Below are 21,915 nucleotides of genomic sequence, written 5' to 3' on the forward strand. Positions count from 1 at the left end.
TGACTTACTTCTTTTGCTACTTATGATGTTTAGTCCTCTGTAGTAGCTTAAGTAGGTTGGCACCTCATTTTCAGGTGTGCCTGGTGCTGCTCCTGGCATGACCTCCTCCATTCTTCATTGAACCAGTGTTATCCCCTATCTTGGCATTGGTGGCAGAATGTGGAATATGTCGGTCCATGAGGTTAGAGATCATGGTTGAGTACCATTCTGCTGCTGCTGATTGCTCACAATGCCTCATGGTTGCCCAGTCTTGAGTTGTTAGACCTGTTCAAAATCTAACAAATTTAGCACAGTGGTAGTGCCACATATCACAATGGAGGATATCCTCAGTGCGAAGGTGTTACTTCATCTCCAACGACTGTGCAGTGACGATTCCTACCAATAATGTCATGGACAGATGCATCTGTAGCAAGCAGGTTTGGGAGTATTAGGTCAATTATGATTGTCCCTCTTGTTGGTTCCCTCACCACCTGCCGCAGACCCATTCTAGCAGGTAAGTCCTTGAGGACTCGGCCAGCTCGGACTGTGGTGGTTCTACTGAGCCACTCTTGGTGATGGACATTGAAGTCCCCAATCCAAAGTACATTTTACACCCTTATCACCCTCAGTGGTTCCTCCAAGTGCTGATTCATCAGCTGAGGTTGGGGTTTGTGACACGTGATAATCAGCAGGCGGCTTCCTTGACCACCTTTGACCTGTTGTCATTAGACTTCATGGGGGTCGGAATAAATGCTGAGGGCTTTCCGGGCAACTCCCTCCAGACTCTATACCAATGTGCCGCCACCTCTGCTGGGTCTGTCCTGCCGATGGGAAAGGACATACCCAGGGATGGGGATGGCAAGGTATGATTCCGATGACTATTTCAGGCTGTTGCTTGACTAGTTTGTGTTGCAGCTCTCCCAATTTTGACACAGGCCCCTAGATGTTAACAAGGAAGATTTTAATGGTCGACAGGGTTGGGCTTAGATACCAATTAGAAGCAGGAGTAAACCATTCGGCCCACTGAGCCTTGTGGCTGATCTGATTGTAACCTCAATCTCACAATCCTGCCTACCCCCGATAGGCTTTCACCCCATTTGCCATCGACGTTTCTGGTGCCTATTACCATGCCTTTTCATTCCTTGTTATTGACTTTTTATCAGTTGGATACAATTGAGTGACCTGCTCTGCTATTTCAGAGTGAACCACATTGCTGTGGATCTGGAGTCATATGTAGGCCAAACCAGTTGAGGAACCAGATGGTTTTCTACGTCAATTAGCAATAGTTTCATTAGACTTTTTAATTCCAGAGTTCTATTGAATTCCAGTTCCACTATCTGCTCTGGTACGATTCGAGCCCGTGTATCCGGAGCACTGTCTCTAGGTTACTAGCCCAGTGACAATACTACAAGCCACCACCAATGTGAGCTAACATGGAAGACAGGCAAATGCGTTCGCTGGCAGCAGTTCAATGGGAATGGGGTCACTGGAGCTCGGAGGAAGATCCTGAGATCCAATCTCAGTAAAAAGCTGCAGCAAATACGGTGACAGCAGCACAGCTGGAATTCAGCTTAGGCGAAAACCAATTTCTGACCAGGACACGGCAAAGTAGCAGAATAAAGCTCAGAGACCAGCTGTGCAGTGTAATATTGTTCTGACCATGAATTTATAACAAGTGACCTTAAACTTGAAGCGATTGTGTGGAAGAGCAGAGTCACGGCAGCAAATCAACACTCGGGGTGATATTGGAAAACCGTGGGGTCGTAAAGTCGTGGAATCACATTTGCCGACTGTTATATGACAGGGCGGATATTCTGTAACATTGAAGTCAATGAAAGTGAATATCAGGCGGAGAGCATTTAGTCTCGCTAATGTCCCCAACCTTTTCAGCATCCAAAGTATTATAATTGTGTATGGATCAGACATGCTTTATTTGAATGGTCGCAAAGATCGAGAGGCTAAATGCTCCGCTTCCAAAATACCACACCGAGCTCGCTCTGTTTATCGGCATAAATGTTGCCTTTCAGGTGAGATGTTAAACCAAGGTCTTATCTGCTTCAAGCTATGTTTCGGAGGCGACAGGAAAGAGAAGCAGGGGAGTTATCCTTCTGCCCTCAAAAGAATGCCAAAGAGAATTTAGCAGTTTATTAGTTTTACATTCTCTCTGTGGATCTTGCTGCATGTAAAATGGCTACTGCACTTGCGGAAATTCATTGCGGGTGGTAAGTTTCTGGGATGAGTTGTGACCCTGTCTGAACGCAAGTCTTTCATTGTTACAAAGCACACAGCTGCCACCTGCTGACAGAACCTCAGTGCTGCAGGAAACAATACCCCAATAAAGAAATAAACCGATGACTGTCTTTGAAAGGTTCACTGTGACGCCTGCAACTGATTGAAACCCTTTTGACACAGGTGGAAACCGTGCACACGCGCAATGACTGCGATGGCGTCATGAAAACATGGATAAATGAAAATCTATAAGTTTAACCGGACACTGGTGAGACCACATCTGGAATACTGTGTACATATTGGTCTCCTTATTTAAGGAAGAATGTAAATGCATTAGAAGCAATTCAGAGAAGGCTTACTAGACTAATAACAGGAATAGGCAAGTTATTTTATGAGGAAAGATTGGACAGACTAGGTTTATGTCCGCTGGAGTTTAGAAGATTAAGAGGCGACTTGATTGAAAGATCCTGAGTGGTCTTGACAGGACGGATGTGGATATGATGGTTCCGATTGTGGGAGGATCTGGAATGAGGGGTGTCTGTTTAAAAATAAGGAGCCGCCCATTTCAGACAGATGAGAAGATTTTTTCTCAGAGGGTCGTGAGCCTTTGTAACTCCCGTTCTCAAAAAGCAGTGGAAGCAGAGCCTTTGAATGTTTTTGAGGCAGAGATGGATAGATTATTGATAAAGGAGGGGGTGAAATATTTCCGGGGGTCGCCTGGATGTTACGGTCAGATCAGCCATGATCTGTATTGAATGACAAAGCAGTCTCGAAGGGCAGCTCAGTCGCAAGGTTTTGGGTTCAAGTCCCCCTCCAAAACCTGAGCCCTAAAATCAAAGCTGACACTCCGTGCAGCACTGATGGAGTGCCACATTGTCAGCGATAACGTCTTTCAGATGAGATGATAAACTGGGGCTGCATGTGCCTGCTCTTGTTAATTAGAAATTTCACTGGCACCATTTCAAAGAAGAGCAGTGAGTTATCCCCGGCGTCCTGGCCAAAATTTATCCCTCAATCAACATCACCTCAACTTTTTACAATTTATATAAATGACTTGGATGAAGAACTCAAAAGTAAAGTTGCTAAATTTGCTGATGATACAAAATTAGGTCGGAAATTCATTTGTGAAGAGGACATAAGGGCACTACAAGAGACCATAGGTATGTTAAATGAATGGGTTAATATCTGACAAATGGAGGGCGCTGCTCCTGAATTGAGCTTTATCTGCTCAAACTGACATTTAAAAGGACATGCATTTATATAGCCCTTCAAGCTGCTTTATAGCATCTTTGAAGCACGGTCATTTTTGAAAGGCAGGAAACAACTAATTTTATACAAAGCAAATCGCAAAAATAACAATGTGATAATGGTCAGACATTCTGTGTTGTCATTGGTCAAACGAACATACAAACTATGACCTGGGGATAGCTAGCTGCTCTTCTTTGAAAAGGTGCTATGTGACCTTTGCCACCCACCAGAGCAAGCACATGTAGCCTCAGTTTACCATCTCATCCAAAAGACGACACCTCTGACAGTGTGGCACTCCCTCAGAACTCCATGGACTGTCATTGACTCCTAGTTCGTATGTTCATTTGAACAGTGACAATGGCGATTGTCACATTGTAATTTGTGTGTGAGTTTGCTTTGCACAAAATTAGTTGCCGTGTTTCCTACAACAATGACCACGCTTCAAAGTTACCTCTTTGTCTATAAAGTGGCATGAAGTAGTATATAAATGCAAGACTTTTTAATGTAAGTTTGAGCAGATAAAGTTCATTTCCGGAACTAGAAAAAAATCTCGAAATATTCAAACGCTGTGTCTGGGGGTTTGGGACCTGTGGATTCACATCTCAGGCAGTGCTCCACCCACAACGAGCGCCTGAAAAAGAGGCTGCACATCACAGAGTGTCTGAACAGGACTATGGGACAGACCAGTGGAAAATGGGAGGGGATTAAATCACATTCCGATTGGGATTGGTATTGAACTGTGTCCTCCTACAGGGAGATCATTCCTGCCAATCCAGAAGGGAGAAAACACAGGGTGTGACCCGTGTCACAACTCACTGGGGATAGTGCGCTGTATAATCAAGCCCCACTGCGCCCTGGGCCACGACAAATGTGAAAAGCTTGATCAAAGCACCAAATTTCCCCAATTCTACCTACCTGTTTAATTTTGGTTAACAGAATACGAGCACCGGGTTAGTAAACTTAATAAGTAAATAACTGTTTGTTAAACAACTTGACTTTAACAAGTGGTAAAAGAAAGAAATATGAACTGTTAACTTCTAACTCTATAACTTAAACTCTACCCCTTCTGAAATCCCACATACACACAACAAGATATAAAAGACAGACAAAACCTGGATTTTAAGGGTGGGATAAAACAGTTCAATAGCACCAATCCGGAGTACAGGATTCGACGCACTGATTTTAATTGATGTCTTCCAAATTCCCCTCAGTTCTCTGTTGATGACATGAGGTCGCCTTCCAGCACTTTCAGTCATTCGTTCATTGGTTGAGAACTTGCTTTTTCATGTTTTTAATGATGATTTTCCCTTTTACCTCTTTACAGGTTTTTTTTTAGAGAGAGCAGGTTACAGAGATATGAGTAAAAATCCAGCCAGCTATTCTTGTAGAATTAATGGAATCTTACACACAAAGAGAAAGAGGTTTTAGGTGTTTTGTATTTCCAGGCTAATTTTCTGTTGCATGGCTACCACACAAAACCTGGTCACCTCTTCAGGAGCCAATTAAAATATTATGGTGAGACATAAGTCCGGGACTCCTTTCCTGCACCAAACAGTCTTTCATGGCGCACTCTGTTCCAGGATAGCAACATTTGTATATATTTCTCACCCTGTTCCAGTAGACATATCTTTCAAACTGCAGCCATTGTAGTTTTAAATCCACAGTCCAACATAAATGCAGAAAAATAAAAATGTTAGAGTTAAGTAAAAATTTCTATATAAGGTTTCTATTTCTGTGTTCTTAGTAAAATTAAGGGTTAGCAGAATTTTCCAGGCAAGCCTTGTTGGCCATAAAGGTCCGTGTCAGCAGAGTTCTCCAGACATACCTTGGGAGTCATAACATATTAACGGTTTGGGAGACAGAACGGAGTTGAAGATAAACAGAAAAGGATGAGAACAGCTGGTACCAGGACGAGTCAGGCTAGGACAAGATAAGGGGAGCTTTACTTGAGTAAGGGAAAATATGTACATGGGACAGGGCAACACCTGCTTATTATGTGATTATGTATTGACAAAGATTGGAATTCAAATAATGTACTGTCTACGTGACCAATAGGGTATAAAAATGTTGGCTTTCTTGTAATCAGTAGAATTCTGCGTTAGGCAGACTAAGACAGTTTCTCCCTGCGTTTGCTTGAATAAACCAATCGTTAAACTATATCTGAGTCTCCTGTGGTCGATCCTTAGATGCTACCACTTCCTGCTCGAAAGAATCCCGTCTCGGAACTGAGACATAAACAGACATTTTATTAAGGTTGTAAAAATACACCCCTTACGCAGCCCAGCGGAATTTCCTTATATTCATTTCAAGGGGAGGAAAATCTGGGCAGTTCCTGTCATTGGCGATAATCCTTCCCGCCGGACGGAATTCTACTCAATTTTGGAAAATATTCTCGCCTGTCATCAGCATGGGGAGAGTTCTGTCATTATCTTTAAAATAAGAGCGAGGTCATTCAGGGGTGAAATCTCGAAGCATTTTTTTAACGAAGTGCAAGTGCTGTTTTGGGGGGAGGGGTGTTTAAAATAATTTGGCAGGGGGATGGGATACAGAGTGGAGGCACAGGAGGGGATGATGCAAAGCCAAATTTGGAAAAGAAACGAAGTCAGTCTGGAAGGAAGAGCAAATATAGACCTGTTAAGGCAAGGGAATAATGCAAGGCTGGATTGCCTCTATTTTAACCAAAGTATCCTTACAAGGCATATGAATTGAGGACGTTGATTAACACATAGGAATATGATATTGTTGCTATCACAGAGGCATGGTTGAGGGGAGGGAAGGACTGGTAACTCAATATTCCAGGGTTTAGAATCTTCAGACGTGACAAGGGGGATGGAAAGAGGAGGGAGCATTGCACTATTGGTCAAGAAGCCTATTGCTGCAATGAGGAGGGATGGCATCTTAGAAGGTTCCTCAAATGAGGGCAAATGGGGAGAACGTAAAAACAAAAAGAGGGCAATCACTTTGCTGGGAGGCCTCCAAATAGTCAGGGGAGATAGAGAAGCAGATATGTAGGCAAATCTCAGAGAAGCAAAAGATAATAGGGTATTAAGGGTAGGGGATTTCAACCATATTAACTCGGATAGTGCTAGAGTGAAAGGCTTAGAGGGGGCAGAATTTTTGAAGTGTATCCAGGAGAGCTTTCTGAGCCAGCACATAGAAAGTCCTACTAGAGAAGGGCGAGGAAAGAAGCCGGGCAAGTGATAGAAGTGTCAGTGGGGGAGCATTTCGGGGATAGTGACCATAACTCTGTAAGATTTAAGGTAGTTATGGCAAAGGGAAAATATGGGCCGGAAATAGAGGTCCTGAATTGAGGGAAGGCCTATTTAAATGTAAGAAGACATGACCCGGCCAAAGTGAGTCGGAGGAGCTCCATGTTGCAAAGTCTACTTGTTACAAAGTGGGAGTCATTCAAAAAGGAAATAGTGAGAGTTCAGGGCCAACATGTTCTCGTAAAGAAGAAGGGTAGGACCAACAAGTCTCGGGAATCCTGGATGTCAAGGGATATAAGGGATTGGATAAGGAAAAATAAAGGAGGCTTATGGCAGATACAGAGGGCTTAAAACAGCAGAAGCCCCAGAGGAGTGTAGAGGGATACTTAAATAAGTAATTAGGAGAGCGAAGAGGGGACACGAAGAAACATTCGCAGGCAAGGCAAGGGGAAATCCTAAGGCATTTTATAAATATATTAACGGCAAGAGGATAACCAGGGAAAGAGTAGGGCCCATTAGGGACCAAAGTGGCACTCTGTGCGTGGAGCCGGAGGACTCAACATTAAAGTTTTTAAATGATTACTTTCCATCTGTGTTCATTATGGAGAAGGACGATGTAGGTGTAGAAATCGGGGAGGGGGACTGTGTACTTGTACAAATTAACATTGAAAGAGAGGAGGTATTAACGGTTTTAGTGGGCTTAAAAGTGGATAAATCCCCAGGCCCAGATGAGATGTATCCCAGGCTGCTATGTGAGGCAAGGGAGAAGATTGCAAGGGCTCGAACACTAATTTTCAAACCCTCTCTGGCCGCAGGAGAGGTGCCAGAGGGCTGGAAGTCAGCGAATGTGATAACTTTATTCAACAAAGGTAGTAGGGATAAACCAGGTATAATGAATCTATTAATGTACATAAAATTTGGGAAGATATTTTTCTTTTAAAAAAGAGGTTTAGTTTGTGGGTACGTCTTAATTGCATTAAAGCCAGCTAGTCTGGGTGCTTTGATATGTACTAGTTTTGAGTTGTAAGACAGATAGCATGCAGTTGCATGTTTTCAATAGAGCGTTCAAGAAGTGGGGTGAAAATTGATGCCTTTCGTGCAGCTACGAAGCAATATGTTTATATTACTAATAAAATTGGGATTATGAAAGAGGTTTCGTTGTTTAAAGGTGAAGTTTTGTGTGCGGGCAGAGGCAATGTAAGATCAAAAGGCAGCTGCAAGCCTCCAACTGGCTTCACGTGAAAAGAACCTCATTTTGAATTCGTAAATTAAAAATGCTTTGCCTGGTGTTTGGTTAAGTCTATGAATTGCTATTGCCTTAATGGAGATTAGTTTGGGAATTTGTTAAAAAGATATGATAGTAGTAATTTGTAGCCATGCGTACATATAGTTTAACCTGCGTAAATTAATAAAATGTTTCAAGTAGTTTAATGTAAAACCTCGAGAACTAGTGGTCTGATTCCTGAGTTTAGAGTCGCTTCTCAAACATAACACTTAAAATTATTGGTTATGACCATTGTTTAAAGTTTCCTTCTGGGATTTTTAAAAATAACTCCACTTTACCAACAGCCAGTAAGTCTAACATCAGTGTTAGGGAAACTATTGGAAACAATTTTGAGGAACAAGATTAAGCTCCACTTCGAGAGGCAGGGATTAATCAGTAATAGTCAGCTTGACTTTGTCAGGGTAATACCATGCCTAACAAATTTGATTGATTTTTTAGAGGAGGTGACTAGTTGTGTAGATGAGGGCAGTTGATATAGTCTACATCGACTTCAGTAAGGCTTTTGACAAGATCCAGCATGGGAGAATTGTCAAGAAGGTAAATGCCCATGGGTTCCAGGGCAATTTGGCAAATTGGAACCAAAATTGGCTTAATGGCAGGAGGCAGAGGGTGATTGTCAAAGGTGTTTTTTTTGTGATTGGAAGCTTGTGATGTACCGCAGGGATCGGTGGTGGGACCCGTGCTGTTTCTAGTGTACATTAACGATTTAGATGTGAATATAGGGGGTATGATAAGCAAGTTTGCAGATGACATGAAAATTGGTGGTGTCATAAACAGTGAGGATGAAAGCTTTAGATCACAGCGCGATATAGATGGGCTGGTAAGATGGGCAGAGCAGTGGTAAATGGAGTTTAATCCTGAGAATTGTGAGGTGATGCATTTTGGGAGGACTAACATGGCAAGGGAATACACAATGAATGGTAGGAACCTAGGAAGTACAGAGGGTCAGAGGGACCTTGGTGTACATGTCCATTGATCCCTGAAGGCAGCAGCACATGCAGATAAGGTGCTTAAGATGGCATATGTTATACTTGCCTTTATTAGCCGAGGCATAGAATATAAGAGCAGGGAGGTTATGTTGGAGCTGTATAAAACGCTAGTCAGGACACAGGCGGAGCACTGTGTGCAGTTCTGGTCGCCACACTATAGGAAGGATATGATTGCACTGGAGAGGGTGCGGAGGAGATTCACCAGGATGTTGCCTGGGCTGGAAAGGTTCAGCTACGAAGAGGGACTGGATAGGCTAGGGTTCGCTTCCTTAGAGCAGAGAAGGCTGAGGGGGGACCTGATAGAGGTGTGCAAAATTATGATGGGCATAGATAAGGTAAATAAGAAACTCTTTCCCTTAACAGAGGTGTCAATTGTCAGGAGTCATAGAATTATGTTAAGGCGCAGGAGGTTTAGAGGGGATTTGAGGAAAACATTTTCATACAGAGGGTTTTTGAAATCTAGAACACAGTGCCTGAGAAGGTAGTGGAGGCTGGAATCCTCACAACATTTAAGCAGTAATTAGACGATCATTTGAAACGCCATAGCATACAGGGCCAAGCGCTGGAAAATGGGATTAGAATAGATCGATCCTTGATGGCCAGCATGGACACAATGGGCTGAAGGGCCTGTTCTTGTGCTGTATACCTCTATGACTCTATCTGCAGGGCAGTTCATCCAATTTTGCCACAAGCCCCTAGATGTTAGTGAGGAGGACTTTGCAGGTTCACAGGGCTGATTTTGTCATTGTCTTTTCCGGTGCCCAGGTTGCTGCCAGGTGGTCTGTCTGGTTTCATTCCTTTTTCTAGACTTTGCAATGGGACTGAGTGAACAACTAGGCCATTTCAGAAGGTATTACGAGTCAACCATGCTGCTGTGGATATGCAGCCAGCAAACGACAGATTTCCTTGTGTAAAGGTATTAGTGAACCAGGTGGATCTTTTTGACAATCGACAATGGTTTAATGGTCACTATTACTGAGGTTAGCTTTTTGATACCAGATTTATTAACTGAATTTAAATTCCACCAGCTGCCTTGCTGGGATTGGAACCTGTATCCCCACAGCAGTAGCCTGGACCTCTGGATTACTAGTTTGTTGACATTAACACTATGCCACCACCTCACCCACTCTGCCCTCACCCTGAGTACGGACCGTACTCAAACAGCCTGTACTTTCTAAACTCAGACCATAGCGCCTAACATCAGATGTGATTCCACGATTGGGCAGCACTTACTGAACAAACTCAATTACACTACAATATTACATGAACAACCAATTCAAGAATAACAGTCAGGCTTGTAATGGGACTCACTTACGCTTGCCAGAAGCGACATAAAATCACACACAGGGCTCTGCCCTCTGTAAACAAAAAGAACATGTCCAAACATTGCACCTTTTTCAACTGAACAGAAGTTCTTTTTCGGTGAGCAAGAAGTCCCTGGGGGTATTTCCCATGACAATAACTCAATCAATCTCAGTTGACTTGACTGGTTTGAATTTCAAAAAAGGTTTGGACAGAACTGTTGCCTCGCACATTCACCATGGCAATGTCTCGACCGATGAGTGCCCACTTGCTTACCTATCAGTCCCTTTTTGCCATGCAGTATAAATTGTTGTTCCGTTTGAAATTTAGTATTCTTGAAATTCTGTCCTGTTGAGTTCAAGGCAGAAAGAATCGACAGCATGTCTCTTTTTGCAGCAATAATCAAATTCTACACTACCAAGCAACTATTCGTACACTGAGAGTTCGTCCTGCATTTTTAAACAAAAATTCTGGCCTCGGGTGCCTCGGAGGGATCCCTTGAATAGAGGCCTAAGTTCTGTAGTTGTTTGCAAGGACTGAAAACAGCAGACAATCCACACCATCATCTCTCCAGACTTCCTCTGTTACCAAACATTCAAACCTCAGGTTGTCAACTGACTCTGGAGTCGTGGCAGGCGTTAATTGTATTTCAGTGGCAATGCTTGGACCTGAGTCATAAGGTCATCACAGAATCCTGAACTCATAATGCAGGCAAGACTTTCCTGTGCACTACTGAGGGAGTGCTATATTACAAACATAGGAGAATGTGAACTTTTCCCTCCCCAGAAGATCTGTATTTGGATGAGCTGATAAATCGATGCCCATTCTACGCCCTCCAGTGGACATAAAAAAAAACTATAGTATTATTCGAATATGAGCAGGGGAATTATTCCCGGCACAAAAGCAAATACCACAGATGCTGCAGGTCTGAGATACAAACAGAAAATGCTGGAGGTATTATTTCATCATGTGTTAACAAAAACCTGTTTCTCGAGCTCTTTCCTTAGCAACTGTCTCTGGCTCCATCTACACCATGTGGATTCAAATTGAGATTCCATCCTCTGTGTTTGGGATCTATCTAGCATTATGGATATCTCTCAGACATTCAGACTTCCTCGAACTGATGTTCTCCCCACATCATAAGATCATGTCATGTGTCTCAATGTCATGTGTCACCATGTGCACACTCTCAATGTTTCTATGAAGATGCACTGGCTCATTCTAACTCAAAGGTGTCCTACTCCATTGTTTCATTTTATCCTTGCCTCATTCAGACGTTGAACATGTTTTTTTTTAATATTCCATTCAGGTGTGAAGGATCATAACGTTCTCCACCTTATGGATACACACACCCTCCGGATTATTCCTTCACTTCCCTTCCCTCTGACATTACTTCCACTTTGACTCTCACCACTTACCAGGGATTCACAATACAATCTGACCTTACTCTCTCTGACACTGAACGATCTGTCAAAGGCCTCAGTGTCACATCTGTACATTCTCAACTCTATTAATTTCGAACTCAGCAACACATTAAGCTTTTCTTCAATTGTCTCTGCTTCCTTGCTCACTTATATTGTCAGGAGAGTTCCTGCCAGACAGCGGACCCTTCTACCCATCCAATGTTCTCCCTCCACTTGGACACCTCTCACTGGCCTCTTATCTTTTCTAGATCTTTTCATTGACAACTGCTGACGTGAGATCAGCTGTTTCAATTTATCTGTTCCTCTCACTCAACGTATCTCCCTCTGAAATTGCAGCACTCCCTTCTGTCAAATCCGTTCATAACATGGTCATTAAACCTATTGACAAGTGTGATGCAGATGTTGTCTGACATACTGGCCTCTACCAACAGAAATAAAATGACAACTTTGTGGCACTTCTTCCTACCTCCTTGGGCCATGATTCCACTACCAAGCATCAAACCAATGTAGTTAGAATGTCACTGACCTCATCTCCTCAGGAGATCTTCCCTGCACATCTCCAAACTCATAGTGCCCCAAGACGGAATAGCCCACCTCTACCTTCAAAATCCAGAACAGGATTGCCCTGCTTAATCTATTGTTTCAGTCTGTTCCTGACCACACTGAACATATTTCTTCCTATTTTGAATCGATTCTTTCTCCCCCTTCCCTGTTTCATATTACTTACATTGTGACTCTTCCATTTTCCTTAGATCACTTCAGCAGTTTCCAGTTTCCTGAGCCCAACCAACTCTTTCTTCGACCATGAATGTCCAATCCGTCTACATGTCCGTTCCCCACCTGGATGGTTGTAGTAATTTTCTTTACCCTTCTCTTCATCTCACACCAGTACACAGTTATTTTCTTGAATGTTTTTATGCATTGATAAGTTATTAAAACAATAAACTGATATAATCACAATGTCAAAAGCAGAAAATGTACTTCATACATCCACTTGTTCCTGGAACGGGGGCCTAAGCAATCCACATCCGCAACTGCCCTCCTCCACTTGGCTGAAGCTATCACATTGAGCAAATATTGCTTCAACTCCAATGATTTCATGCTAATAAAAGGTGTTTCCATGTGTCCCAGATATGACTGACTTTTTGTGGGGTATGTCCAACACTCCTCGTTCCAATCCTACACATGTCCCTTCACTCAATCCTTTTTTTTTGGTGTATTGACTAATTTATCAGCGCTGCTCCCTGATTTTGCCCTGAACCAGAAAATGTAATTGGCTTTGATTTGAATTTCCACCCATTTCTCACCATCACCTGGTCCATCTCCTCCCTTCCCTTCCTTGACTTTCCTGTCTCCATTTCTGGGGACATGCTGTCAACAATATTCATGATAAACCCACTGACTCCCACAACTAACTTGACTACAATTCCTCAGATCTCACTTCCTGTTAGTACTCTGCTCCATTTTCCCAGTTTCTCCATTACACCTGTTCAGGCAATGCAACTCTGCATAATAGCACTTCCAATAACAACTGAGAATTCCGTCCCACTGTGATTGTTAGGTCCCTCCACCTGGTCTGATCTATTTCCAGCGCTTCTCTTCTAAACCCTTTCTCTCTCTCTCCCAACAATGATTGAGTCCTCATCTTCCACCCCACCAGCCTACACATTCAACAGATCAACCTCCGTCATTTCAACCATCTCCAACATGACACCATCACCTGACCTCGTCTTTCAGCATTCCAAAGGGATTGTTCGCTCTGCAATACCCTGGTTTCCTTCTCTGTCACCAACAACACACCCTCCATTTCTTGAAGGACCTTTCTATTCAAGCACAGGAAATGCTTCACGTGCTCCTTTACCTCATTGATTCTCACGATCAAAAGCCACAAATATTCCTTCCACTGAAGCAATGATTTGCTTGTACTTTTTTCAATTTAGTATGCTGTGTTTCCTGCTCACGATGCATCATCCTCTACATTCTACAAAGCAAAATGATTTGCGGAAGAATTCCATTCAGTCCGCAAGAATGACTCTGAGCTTCCTTTTGCTTGTCATTTTATTTCTCCACCTTGCGCCCTGTCTGGCCGTTCTGCCCTTGGCTAGCTACAGTGTTCCAATGAAGTTTAACACTTGCTCGAGTAACAACACCTCATCTTTTGACTACACACTCTACTGCAACACTGAGTGAAACAATTTTAGATCATAATCTCTGCCTCCATTTCATAACTTTAATTATCTATTTAATTTGCAGATTGCTGCTATCCCAACATCCACGTCCAATTTGAACACATCTTTTGCTTCTTTACCCATTACCACAAAACCTTTTGTCACTTAATCTCTCCAATCTTTGACCCCATCGCAAAACTCTTTGATCCCCCCTAGAACTTGCACTTACTTAAACTTATTACATTTTTAATTTTAATAAAAGTAGAAAGTGTGCAAAATGCTCTGTATATTCAGCAGCACTTGTGGAGAGGGAAAGAGTTAACATTTTCAGAAGAAGAATCATATTCGACTGAAACATTAACTCACCATGATGTGCTGAGTATTTGCAGTATTTTCTGTTTTTACTTTGAGCATCTACAGTATTTTACTTTTATTTTACCATTCTATCTTTTTTCATTCCCGATGAAGGGTCACCATGGACCTGAAACATTATTCTGTTCCTCTCCACAAATGTTGCCTGATTTGCTGAGTATTTCAAGTATTTTGTATGTTGTATTTCAGAAATCTCCCGATGCCATGGCTCATATTAATTCCTTGATCAGTACAGAAAAAAATAGATGTTCTGCTTCTTTATTTCATTGCTGTTTGTGAGAGCTTGCTGAGCTCAAATTGGCTGATATACATTGCAACAGTGATGTTTGGAACTAAAGATAGATTTTAGTAAATTATGTGGCTATTTGTATGTGTTAGGAGCAAGCTCTAGCTTTAAGTTTATTTATTTTTTCTTTGTGGGAAAAAAGGTGAAACCTCGGCCTAATTTCATTTAAGAGTGGAGCCAGCAGGGCCAGAGCTTTGTTTCTATTCCTGCATTTTAATGAGATTTTACGACCCTTGAATTGGATTAGGAAAGTTAAAACATAGTAGAAAATTTGTGCTGTTGCCTTGCAACAGAAGGTCCACAGAGAGACTGGGAGAAACAGAAAGCAGTTTAAGTTCAGTTGGTTTGTGAATACCACAAGGTGAAGACAGAAAGACCTCAGAACAAAAAAGAAATGTTGAAAAATCAGGGAGTGGGCCAAGAAGGCTTTCTCGTCAAAGAAAAAGAAGAGGGGTCTGAAAAAGGTCCTTTTCAGCTTAGTTAAAGTAAGGCGCATAAAAACGGCTCCAAATTAAAGAGACAGAGCTGCAGGAAGCAGACTTAAAGCTTGAAGCCAGAAGATCCGAGGAGACAGCCAAAGGGAGGTGACTCCTTACTAAGAGCCTGTGAAGCAGTGGTGTTCTGTTTGCATGGCGGAGTATCTGGGAGAATGTGTGGAAGGCAAAGCTTTAATGCACATTGTGATCAAAGGGAGAGGAACATTGAAAGGAGAGATTGAAACCCTGGGGTGTGGATCCTTGTTGAAGATGTGTCAGAGAAATTATCATTTGAAAGAAGATTCCAAGGTGAGTTCTTCGAGTGTAGAGATTGCAAAACCTCATGTGATAGACAGAGTTTCAGTGAGACCTGTTGGCTCACAGTGTGACCAGTATCTGCGGGGAATTGATGTGAGATCAATAGAATCTCCTTTGGGTGGCATCTGTCACTTAGCTTCAGAGTGTGGTGTGCCTGACCATTAGTCACCTATTGATTTACATGGATTGTAAACTTACTGTGAACATTAGAGTATCAGATGGATTTTGTAACTTGTACCAAAGTTAAAACTCTGTATATGTGTGAAAGGTATGACTGTGGCTCAAGGAGTAGTGCAATATAGTAACCTGTGCTTGTTTAATAAATGTTTTATTCTTATGTTAAAATTTTGTGAGCAGACTCTGTGACTCTGTTCAGAAGCCGCCCTCCATGTTTCTAAACAAACATTGTAAATTCGGAGCTATCAAGCGAGGTTCCTTCCAGGGATTGGGTGACTATATTTCAAAAGTATTTCGCGCGTTCTAAAGCGCTTCTGGATGACTCGGCATCATGACTGGTACTATATAACTAGTCTTCATTTTCCTTCCAGCAGCATTTTTTAACCTTTATTCATGGGATGTGGGCATCGCTGGCTGGGCAAGCATTTATTGTCCATTCCTAATTGCCCTTGTTCAGTGGGCATTTAAAAGCCAACCACATTGCTGTGGAGCTGGAGTCACACGTAGGCCGGATTTCCTTCTCTAAATGGATTAGGTAACCAGATGGGTTTTTAGGCAGTGGTTTCATGGTCATTCATTTTATTCCAGATTTTTTTCTTTGAATGCAAATGTCATCTTCTACCGTGGTGGGATTCGAACGCTATCGCCGGCGCAACACCCTGGGTCTCTGGAATACCAGCCCAGAGATAATATCACTACCTCCCCACTTAGCCCAGTCGAACTTGACCTAAATATCTCGGCACCTGTTATCGAAAATAACTCATTGACATTTCTGGCTCTTTCTGCTTTAAGGTGAGAGGCTGCAATCATTAACAGAATTCAGTTTATGTTTCTGGACCTGACGCCGTGTTTGTACTTGACAGCGAGTTCCCCTGAAGCAAGTGCAATGAAATATCGATCTGCCGATTTCCGCCTCCTCCCTGCCCCTTCTCTCCCTTCTCCCATTACCAACGCTCCATGAAACTTTACCCTCTCTGACAGCGTTCGGCCATTCTTTTCCATACTGCACACCCGTGTATCTTTCATACCGCCCTGTGTCTTGTTTGTCAATGTGAATGCCGACCGGGCACAGACTAGTATATACTAATAATTTCCTGAGTGTTGTAGTGACCTTCGTCGGCGGATCCATGAACTGAAGGTGTGCAGCACCTGAATAAGATCGAAAATGAAATCGGTTTGAATCAGCAACTGCCGAGTGTGAACATGGATTCCAGAGAGGAGGGAGAGAATTTCAGAGGTTTTAAATTGTCCCATTTGTCTTGATTTCTTCACCTATCCGGTAATAATAGATTATGGACACAACTTCTGCCGCTCCTGCATCACCCAGTGTTGGGAAAAGAAGGAGATAAACTCCTGCCCGGAATGTAGAGAGAAGTTTCCGGAAAGAAACCTCAGGGTAAATCGGCCTTAGCGAATCTGGCCGAGAAAGCTCGAAAATTAAAGCTGAATCCGATAAAGAAGGAAAGTAAACTTCACTGTGAGGAACATCAGGAAGAACTGAAGCTGTTTTGTGAAACTAACAAGAAATGGATCTGTCTGATTTGTGGAGATTCGCGGGAACACAGAGAGCACCGCTTCCTGCCGATCGATGAAGCTGTTGAAATCTACAAGGTAAGAGGGAAAATATTTTACAGGCTGATTATTTTGCGAGATTCTTACGGTTTCACTATTTAATTCTGGTATTTTCTCCCTAAATCTCTGGATCGACTGAAATTGTCCTTATTTTCTGTCACACGGAAGAAATCAGAGATTCTAGAAACGGAACTGAAACAGAAGCGGAAGATTTCGGAAGTTAGGGTAAGGTCCCTGTGCTGATTTTCCGGCATCTCGCTTAGTCTAGTTCCCTTTATCGCGGGGCATTAATTATGTTTCACATTTCATTTGTTAGAAACAATCGAGCAGTCTGCAGACCCGCATAACATCCGAGTTCACTAAAATGCACCAGGTTCTCACTGAGAAAGAGCAGCGTTTACTCAGAGATCTCAGGGAAGAAGAGGAGAGGATTCTAGAATCAATGGAGAAAAACTTTCGAGAGATTCAGAAGAATTTAATTTCGATTGAGGAGAAGCTCTCAAATTTGCAGAAACAGATGGAGCAAAAAGACGAGCTGATATTTCTGAAGGTGAGGGAACAGATTGAGGGTCGGTTCAGTCAGTGCAACTTCACACAGTCAGATAAAGTCTGCGGATAAGAGTGAAATAAATGTAGTATATACTGAAAAAAAGCTATGGACCTGAACTGAATTAATGTCTATTCAGGTCGGTTCTGCTGTTGTCGCCGAACTATTCCCACACTGTCTGCAGAATCCCTGGAAAACCTGCAAACTCCTGGGAATTAGTTGTCGCGATTTTTAAATTTTGTTTCCCACTATTTCCGTGTTGCCCCTGATTAATGTTCTGCTTGAACTCCTGTTACAATCCACTTCCAGCTCCAGACGAGTGTGTGGTATAGTGATGCTTGAGAATCACTGTGTTTGTGACAGGAACTGACTTTGAGATCCAGTGTGTGACACAAAGTTTAGACTTAAAAACATAATCCTATCAGCAATCCACAGGGTTTCAAGTCGGCTTATCTTGCCTGTGCTGATTTAGTGGAAAAGTTATCAAATTCGTCCTACCCTGCTCTTTCCCCCGATAGAGGTGAACGTTTCACTTGGTGGAGTAGGCTGGGCCTCTACTCATTGGAATTTAGAAGAATAAGAGGCGACCTAATTGATACATATAGGATTCTTAGGGGGCTTGACAGGGTAGATGCTGAGAGGTTGTTTCCCCTTATGGAACATTCTAGGACCAGAGGGCATAAGGTTAGCGTAAGGGGTCGCCCATTTAAGACAGAGATGAGGAGGATTTTTTTCTCTTAGAGGGAAGTGGACCTGTGGAATTCTTCACGGCAGAGGGTTGTGGAAGTTGGGTCGTTAAGTACATTCAAGGCTGAGATGGACAGATTTTTAATCAGTAAAGGAATCAAGGGTTAGAGGAAAAGTCAGGGAAGTGGGTTATCAGATTAGCCATGATCTCATTGCATGGCGGGGCAGGCTCGATGGACCGAATGGCCTACTTTTGCTCCTATGTCTTATAGTCTGATGGTCTTATGGGTGGGGACAATTTATATGTATATATATATATATACACAAAGCCCTGCTTTCTCCGGCTTGTCAGCACATTCCAGATCAACAAACGTCATTGCTGATAGAACATTCTCCATTTTTTTCAATCATCCTGAACATTTGTGCATTTCGTCTCCATAGTCTATCCCCGCACTGTCTATAAAACTCCACCACTTAGTTTATATTGCCTCTCCTTATTCGCCCATCAAACTGCATCTCTTTGCACTTAACGTGTTAGGTCTCATCTGCTCTGTGTCTGGTTACTTAACCAGCCCGTCTGTATCCTCCTGGGAAAAAAAGTAGGGCAGTGGGGCTAGTTGACTTCTTGTTGCGGAGATCGAACACGGACACGGCGGGACAAATGGCCTCTTACCCTATGATTTTGTATTTCATCCTTACTTTGCGTGTTTTACTTATTTCAGGAGGAAACTTGTTCGAAGAGAAGGTAGGAATTGCGCTTTTCTGAAACTCCGCACAGTTGGTAAAATGTTATGGTTGTTGGCGGATTTTTTTCCCGGTTACCATCGCAGGGTTGGACCCGATTTTCAATCGCACAAAACCTATTCACTTACACAGTGTTAAAATTAGACGCCATTAAAGGGTTGTTAGTCAATGACAAATCTGCAATATAGCTCACGCACAAGTTTTTTTTACAGTAACAACTTTAATTGCAGTGGTTTAATAGTATTAGATTTTTTGGAATAATTGAAGTTTTACGGCACCGAGAGCGGCCACTTGGCTGATCGAGTCTGTGCCGGCCGAAAAACGAGCCACCCAGCCTAATCCCACTTTCCCGCATTTCGTCCGGAGCCCTGCAGGCTACGTCACTTAGGGTGCATATCCAGACAGCTTTTAAATGAGTTACGTGTTTCCGCCTCTACTGCCCTTTCAGGCAGTGAGTTCCCGGCCCCCACAACCCCCTGGGTGAAAATGTATTTCCTCATCTGCCCTCTAATCTTTCTACCAATCATTTTAAATCTTTGGCCCCTGGTCACCGACATCTCTGCTAAGATAAATAGGCCCTTCCTATCTACTCTATTTAGGCCCCTCACGATTTTCTTACATCTCAATCAAATCTCGCCTAAGCCGCCTCTGTTCTAAGGAGAACAAACCCAGACTATGCAACCTTTCGTCAAAGATGCACTTTTTTAGTCCTGGCAACATCCTTGTAAATTTCCTCTGTATCCTCTCTAATGTAATTACATCCCTTCTGTAATGAGATGACCAGAACTGCATACAGTACTTAAGTTGTGGCTTAATTAATGTTTTATACAGTTGTGGCTTAACTAATATTTTATATAGTTCAAGCATAACTTTCCAACTCTTATATTCTATGGTTGGCTCATAAGAAAGGATTCTATGTGCCTTCTTAACTACCTTATTGACCTGCTGCTACTTTCAGCAATCTGTGGACATTCACTCCAAGGTCCCTCACTTCCTTCACACCTTTCATTATACTCCCATTTGTTGCGTAACTCTTGTTTGATTTCTCCAAGTGCATCACTTCATACTTCTTTGTGTTGAATTCATTTACCACTTTCCTGCCAGAGTCATTGATTGATTCATGCATCAGTGCTGAGAAATCAACCGTATAACCCAAGCACGATTCCAAGAGTTCCATCTTTATCCTTTGCCTTTGAACATTGAATTTTAATCTTTGGCCGAATTCTGTCATTTCTATAGTATTTTCATTCGTGTGTGTGTGTGCTTCTGTGTGTGTGTATGTGTGTGTGTGAGAGAGAGAGAGAGAGAGAGACTTAGGGTATGTTGAAAGAGAAATTAATACAAATTAATATTCCATACCGTATGTTGATAAGCTTTGCCCTTCTATTCCACAAGAATGGTTTCATAATAAACCAATAAGTTTGTTATTTATTGAAAGAAGTCTGGGTTCTCTTTTAAGTTGAATACCAGTCGTGAAGGTAAACATTGGTGAGCAATTTGATCTTTGAAACTATTGGTATGACCTGGGGAGTAGTGGGACTAGATCAACTGCGTAATCCTCCTATCCCAGTCATAACACACTGGTTTACCTTCAAGTCGCTGTTTCCAGTCCATTTTGCTGAATTACACCTCAGCAGACTGAAATTGGCCTTGCCCCAATTTAGAATTTTAGCTCCCATTCCATTTTTATCCTTTTCTATAATTTTGTTGAAACTGGCTGAATTATGATCAGCATCACAAAAATTCTCTCTCACTGTCGCTCCTTCCACCACAGCTTCATTTCCTAAAACTAATGCCAGAACCGCACCCTTGTTGGACTGGCTACATACCGGCCACAAAAGTTTTTCTCAATGTACCCTTAGAATTCTGTTCCCTCCATTCCTTTCACATTAAAACGATCACAGTTATATTGGAGTAGTTAAAATCCCCTACTATTACTGCCTTTTTCTTGGCACTTCACAGAGATTTGCCTACATAATTGTTTTTCTACCTCCCTCTGACTGTTTGAGGGTCTACATTCCGAGTAGCGTGACTGCCCCTTTTTTTGTTCCTAAGCTCAATCATATGGCCTCAATAGATGATCATTCAACGTATCATCCCTCCTCATACCCAAATTGCTTCTCTAGCCAAAATTGCCGCACCCCTTCCCTTTTCATCATCCTCTCTATCGCTTCTGAAAGCCCCGTTATCAGGAATGTTGAGCTGCCATCCCTGGCCCTCTTTAAACCATGTTTTTGGAATAGCTATGATATAATACTGCCATGTTTCTAGTTGTGCCCTCCGCTTGTCTGCTTTATTTGCTATACTCCTTGCATTGAAGTATATACCCCTGGCCACAGCCACACTCTCTTTTTTCTCTTTTCGATCTTTTGTTGCCTCTGACTCCCAGGCTCACTCACTGGATTTCTGCCTTCCACTACCATTTCACATTTATATTACTCTTCGACAATATTGCATTAAATGTCAAGGTTGCATGTAAAAAGTACAACCTAGTCCCCAGGCCCGGAGAGATTTACTTGCAGTCTAAAGGCTGCGTGCCTGGCTGAGGGATTCTGACTTATCCTGAGAGAACCACAAATAAGAACATCAAAAAGGAGTAATAGCAGATCATTCGGCCCCTCAATCCCATTCAGCCATTCACTACATGCTGTTTGATCTTCTGTCTCAACTGCAGTTTTCCGTGCACTTCCCATATCCCTTGATTCCCTGGGTGAACAAAGACCTGTCTCACTCACCCTTAAATATTATCAGTGATGAAGCATCAATGGCTCTCTGGGGTAGGGTATTCCAAAGATTCACAGCCCTTTGAGTGAAGACATTTCTCCTCATCCACAAGCCCCAAGTTTCAATGGAGTCGGTCACCCTTTTACCTGCAGCTCCTGACTAACCTGAGAAAGACATAC

At 42.5% G+C, this 21,915-nt stretch overlaps 1 pseudogene; it reads left to right on the top strand.

Annotated features, from left to right (window-relative positions):
* Positions 1-21,915, top strand: part of LOC144695438 (zinc-binding protein A33-like) — a 29,131-nt pseudogene that overhangs the window by 2,540 nt on the left and 4,676 nt on the right.

This window comes from Cetorhinus maximus, chromosome 21 (genome assembly GCF_964194155.1).
Source record: "Cetorhinus maximus chromosome 21, sCetMax3.hap1.1, whole genome shotgun sequence".
Lineage (NCBI taxonomy): Eukaryota > Metazoa > Chordata > Chondrichthyes > Lamniformes > Cetorhinidae > Cetorhinus > Cetorhinus maximus.